Genomic DNA, 5,958 nt, shown 5'->3' with positions numbered 1-5,958 from the left:
AAGCTGGATGGATTTCTGAGCTCAGGGTGCCTGGGAATGTCCGGCTCTGGGCTGGCCACGCTGCTCATGCCTTGTCATCTTGAAGAAAAAAGTAATTGCCCAAACTTACTAGAGTTTTGCTAAGAGGAAATGTTCAGCCTTCCTTGGAAAACATTAAACAACACCACTAAATCTCTAAGGTGTATCTTCATCATCCAGATTATTAATCACCTGGAGCAGGGCCACTTGCTAACCATTCAGACCGTGGAACGAGGTTGCAGGTGTGTCAGAGGAGGAACAGAGAGACAGCAGTTATTGATCCTTAGGCTGATAAATACCACCTGGCACTGCTTGTGCCTGATCAGCCACCTGCCCCCAACTTGCTCTGATGAACAGCTGACCAAGGGATTTGCATCTCCCATGAGTGGGAGCGCAGCTCTTCATCTGCCACCTCTGTGACAGCCACAAACCTGTCCCACTGCTCCCCAGCACCTGTGGCTTTCTCAGGAGATGGATTTGCCTTTTCCCCTGAGGAAAACATCCCCTGTATGGCCAGGGACCAGCACGTGCTGCTGCAGGGGAAGGTGCTGGCGAGCCCAGCACCGGCAGCGATGCAGAGACTCACTCCAGTGGGAATGTCTTCCCAGCCTGGCCCTTTGTGGTTGACTCATTCCCTGGAGCAGCGGCTTTATGAGCCTCTGCACATTTCCACGTTTCCTCATTACTGCTGCTTATTATTTTACAGGGCCCTAGAGCGCTGTGTGTGTCCCAGCACTGGGGCTGCCCCGGGGGAGCTCTCTAGCTCTGCAGTGCCTAACTCGACCTTTCCAGAAATGAGGATTTTAGGGGGTTTATCTGCTCAAGCTCCTGGGGCTCTGCCACGCGGTGACTCTGCAGGCAGCACCGCGAGAAGCTGCCAGGCTTGGAGCCACCGGCCTGGCTGGTGTTCCCAGAGATGGTGTGACTGGTATGAACTGGGATGGACACAGTTGAGTGTGCACGAATAATGGAGACACACCCCATGACATTTATACACTTGCTTTTGAAACCATAACCGTGCTTTACCCCTTCCCCATCTCAGGATGTGTCTGTATACGAACACAAAATATCTTGGATGGTTTTAAGCTGAGATGTTATTTTTCTAAAATACTTGGTGCTGCAGAGGCATGTCTGAAAAGCATTTAAAATTTACCGAATAGCCTGAAAATATCTCATATCTGGGAGGCTGAGTGTTTGTTGCTTGGCCCTGCCTCTGTCTCAGTAGGACACGTTTCAAAGGCCCTTTGAACATCCAGCTTTTGCTCACATCTGAAAGCTCCAGTGGGTGATGGCTGGAGCTGGGGACTTGCCTGTGCTCGGTCCTCCCATGGCTGGAACCTTGGCTCCTTTCGGTCTTGGCACAAGGAAAATTAATTTCCTGGCCTCAGCCCAGTGCAGGCTTGTTAGGATCTGGCACGATCACCCTTTTGTGTGCAGGAGGGGACAGTGGGAGCCCAGGGCAGCACTGCCGTTCCCTGGGGATGCCCGTGGGGACGTGCCAGGAGCAGGGGATATGCCAGGCAGGCTCGCGTCCCAGCACGCTGCTGCCAGGAACATGCGATGCTGACTTGGAGGGAGCAAATCCCTGGTTTTGCCGGGGTTTGGTTTATTTTACCATCAGTACCAACAGCCGCACCGTGTCCTGCTCAGCCCTGGCCGCTGCTGCCACCGCCAGTGCTGCGGGACATCCCAGGGTGCCACCCTGCAGCAGGGCAAAGGCTCCTTTTGTGAATTAGTTATGGATTTGTATGCCTAGAAGCAAAAATTTAGTAACAGGCTGGGCTCTCCAAACCTCCTGGGGGCCTTGCATGGAAAACAACGGCGATGAAGGCAGCTGGAGGGAGCCACAGGTAGAAGGTGCACGTCAGGAGGGATCAGAGAAGCTGAGGAGCCCGACGTGGAAATAGAGGGACTGGGCACAGGAGAGATGGAAAATGAAATAATCAGACAAAGGAAGGAGGGTTGCAATGTAAGATTTGACTTGGCAATATAAGAAAGGGAAGAGACAAAAGCAGTCTCCCAGCAAAACACTGGAATTTAACTTTCACAGCTGCAAAAGGAAAACAATTGCTTCCCACACAAAAATAACTGATGGGCTGCGTTGATGAGCAGATGTCTCAGGAATTTCAATTAAAAGCTAGCGACACTGACAAAGGCAATGAGACTGAAGTGTTCAAAGGTAAGTGAGCAACGGGGAGGGAAGAACAATAACTGTGAGGGAGGGAACGGTGCCTGCTCTGTGCTGCGTGGGCCGGGGCGGCGGAGCTGAGCGCAGCAGGGTGCTGGACCCACCTCCCGCACGTGTCCCGTGTCCCCTGCAGCACCCTGCTCTGCGGGGACATGCTCGCTGTGGCAGGGCTGGACCCTCTGCCTCACATCTCCCGTGGATGGCTGCTCATGTGCAATGTGAAACCCAGCTCTCTGTATTTCACCCAGGCAACAAGTCAGCCCTGTGAGCATGGTAGTGTCACTTCTGTCCCCCAGCTGCCCTCCTGTGCTTCCCATGCAGGTGACACCCGCTGCCTCCAGGCCCTTTCTCTACAACGACTCTGGGTGTGGAGTGGTGTGTGTCCTTGGCAAAGGACCTGTAGCAGAACAGCAGGTGGGATGAGCTGGAAGGTTTACATGCCATGAGGAGAAAAGTCCCCTTAACCTTGGCTGGTGGCTCTGCGGTAGGTGACAGCAGCAGCAAGCCAAGCCGCGTTACCAGCAGCACATGGAAAGAGCCTGCACCGCTTTTCCTGCAGGCAAAGAAGATGAATATCTTCCAAGACGGCGCAGCTGACATCGTCTCTGATGGGAATAGCTTGTCCTTGCAGCCTGCCTGCTGGAGGGACTGCTCCATCTGAGCTGGTGGCAAGAGCAGGGACCAGCAGGGCTGGAGCGACATCGCCAGAGCCTGGCCAGGACACGGCGAGTGTCCCTGCATGGGGACAGAGCGGCCAAGGCTGGGGCAGCGTGGGGACAGCTGCAGCACGAGCCAGCGATGGAGCAATATGGGCTGCGGGGGGAAGGAGGACCGGCCTCACCCCAAAATATCTCGCTTGGCTCCAAACACGGCGTGCAACTTTTGGCACACAGAGAGCCCTGCGGATTTCCACGCCAAAGAAAACAGCTCGATGTAAAAATCCTGAAGCGCAGCGCGCAGAGCAGCTGGCCAGAGCCCAGTGCCCAGCCCCGGGCAGGTTCCCTGTGTCTCCAGCTCTGTCCCCAGGCAGGGATGGCTGAGCCAAGGGCACGTGCCGTTCCCCACGCGTCTCAGGCTGCTGCTCGACCCTTGGCACAGGCACAAATTGCCGGCACCAGCTGCCTCTCAGTGCTCGCGTTGTCAGTCCCCCACAGGCTGCAATACAACAGACCTGTTGGGTTGACAGCCCTGATGGGGACAAGCTGATTTTCTGCCATTAAAAACAAATCTACTTATATCTATCAGAGAAACAGCCGCTGTCACGGCCAGCCCCGCTCAGAGCCCTGCCAGATACCGCAGTCCCACTTCCCCGAGGCACGCCGTATCTTCAGGCGTCTGCTGTTCCATTAAGCTATTTTTAGTAAACATATCCCCCTTAGTTTGGCTGCAGTTATCTGATTAATTCCTGTAACTATATGAGGAGCAACATCTCCAGGCGTGACTCCGGTTTCTGAGCAGACTGTGTCTCTGCACACACGTCTGCTAAAAGGGAGAAACTTGCTGAAGATGCTTCTCCCTGTGGTGCCGGTGGGCACAGAGCTCCGGCACCGCGCGGAGCCGGGTTTGGGGCCAGGGAGGTGGGGAGCAGCGCTGCTGCAGGCACTGGAGCACACGACCTTTGATAAAGGCAGAATTAATGAGGCACGCTTCCCCTGATAAGGGGCCATCCTCCTCTGGCGTTGCCCTGATGTGGCGGCGATAAGCAGCTGGCTTTGTTTGCTTCCCAACATGCGGCTGCTGATGGATATTTCCATCATCATCATCATCTGTGGCTGAGAGAAGGGAAAAGTCCCCATGTGCCAGCGCTCACAGTCCGCAGGGAGGTGCATCCCGAGGGTGGGAGGTGCCGGAGTGCGTACCCCCTTCCTCCAGGCAGGCAGCAGTGGGGAAAAGCTCCAGCGCAGCCTCGTTGCCACCAAGGACTAGTTAAAAATGCTACAGACCCACAGATGGCTCCAGCATCGCACTTTGCTCCGAGGCCTTGGCCTCTATTGACTGCAGCTGTCCCGGAAAATCAAATTATAGTGCAAAACCCTGGCATGGAGTCTGCTCTGACGAGTCAGGTCTTCCATCTCCTGGCTAGCTGGGCAGGATGAAGAGCACATGAAGGGGAGCAGGGGATTGAACCTCCACCTTGAGAGCTTTTCCTCAGCTGTGTTGGTGGAGTGCTGTGAACCCAGAGCTCCTGGGTGTTCCCTGGGGACCGTGATGGCCATGGCTGAGACCTGGGGTGGGAGAAGTAGGATCACACCCAGGAACCACACACAGGAGCTCCTGACCTGGCTCATCTCCCTTGGCCATGATAAAAGCCATCAGACCTCTGCTGCCTGCTCCTTCTGCTTGCAGTAGAGGGCTTCAGGGCTGGTGAACGGAGATTAACTGTAGATTTAAATGCTCCCAGCGCAGCGAAGGGAAAAGCACGTCCCTGCCCATGGCGAGAGCAACCCCTCAGTGTGCACGTGGTGGGTGCTTGAGTTCCAGCATCTGCACTGTGGCATCATCATGGCTGGCGCCCGAGCTCTGCCGCTGGCTCTGGGTTTGTCTGAGCACCGTGGTGTTGGCCATCACCTCCCTTCCTTCTTGTGCAAGTGCTGTTACTTATTTACATCTTCATTGTGAGCTTGCCTGGATTCTCACCAGAGCAATTTATTTTCCCCTCCTGCTTCAATGTGACTGTTCAAGCCTCCTTTTCCAGTCCGTCCGAGGCGGCACCACTGGAAATATGTCACACAGGGAAAGACATTTATTTCGGTCGAGAATGCTGCAAGTGCCTCAGGTGGCACTTCATTTGCAGTCAGAAAGAAAAATGCCAAGTGTTGCTCGCTGAAACCAGTTGCTGAGGAAGACTGGGGAGAATGTGGGTTCCTGTCTTAAAAAAACTTGAGCCCACTGCCCGGGCAGCCCCTGCTCTGGGCACCCCTCAGGTTCTGCCCTGCTCTGCGTCTGCCTCGGACCAGCTTCTCTGCTGGACTGAGAGGAGACCTTCTCGGTCTCTGAACTGCCTGAAAGGAGGTTGGAGCCGGGGGGGGGTCGGGCTCTGCTCCCAAGGAACAAGTGACAGGACTAGAGGGAGTGGCTTCAAGTTGGGGAGGTTGAGGTCGGATCTTGGGAACAATTTCTTCCTGGAAAGGGCTGTCGGACATTGGAACAGGCTGCCCAGGGCAGTGGTGGAGTCACCATCCCTGGAGGGGTTGAACAGACGGAGATGAGGTTCTCTAGGACATGGGGCAGTGCCAGCGGTGGGGTAACGGTTGGACTCGATGATCTTGAGGGTCTTTTCCAACCAAAATGATTCTATGATTCTCATGGCAGATGGTCCCTGAATCATCTGACCATTAGGTTCCTCGAGTGAACCCCCCGCTCTGTGCCCCAACAGTGGCAAACCTGGAGCAGGAGACCCCAAACCTGCCTGGGGAGCTGCACCCCAACCCCACTCTGCATCCTCTCGTCCCTCCCGCCACTGCTCACTGCGGGGCTGCAGGCTCGGGGGGGCCGCCGGCACGGCTGCAAATCCCCCCAGGGGGCCTTGTGAGCCCCGGCAGCGCTGCTCCCCGTGCAAATCGCCCCCGCCGTTCCCCTCCCGCACGTGTCGCAGCCCCCACGTGCGCGCGCAGCTGCCCCCCCGTTACCGCCGGTACCGAGGCGGAGCGAGCGGCCGCGGGCCGCCCCCCCCGCCCGCCCCCGCGGCGCTGCCATTGGCGGCGGGGCCGGGCCGGGCCGGGCCTGGGGAGGCGGCGGCGGCGGCCGGTAGA

Source organism: Patagioenas fasciata, chromosome 15 (genome assembly GCF_037038585.1).
Source record: "Patagioenas fasciata isolate bPatFas1 chromosome 15, bPatFas1.hap1, whole genome shotgun sequence".
NCBI classification, from domain to species: Eukaryota; Metazoa; Chordata; class Aves; order Columbiformes; family Columbidae; genus Patagioenas; species Patagioenas fasciata.
The sequence above is the reverse complement of the archived record's forward strand: the minus strand, read 5'-3'. Positions refer to the sequence as shown.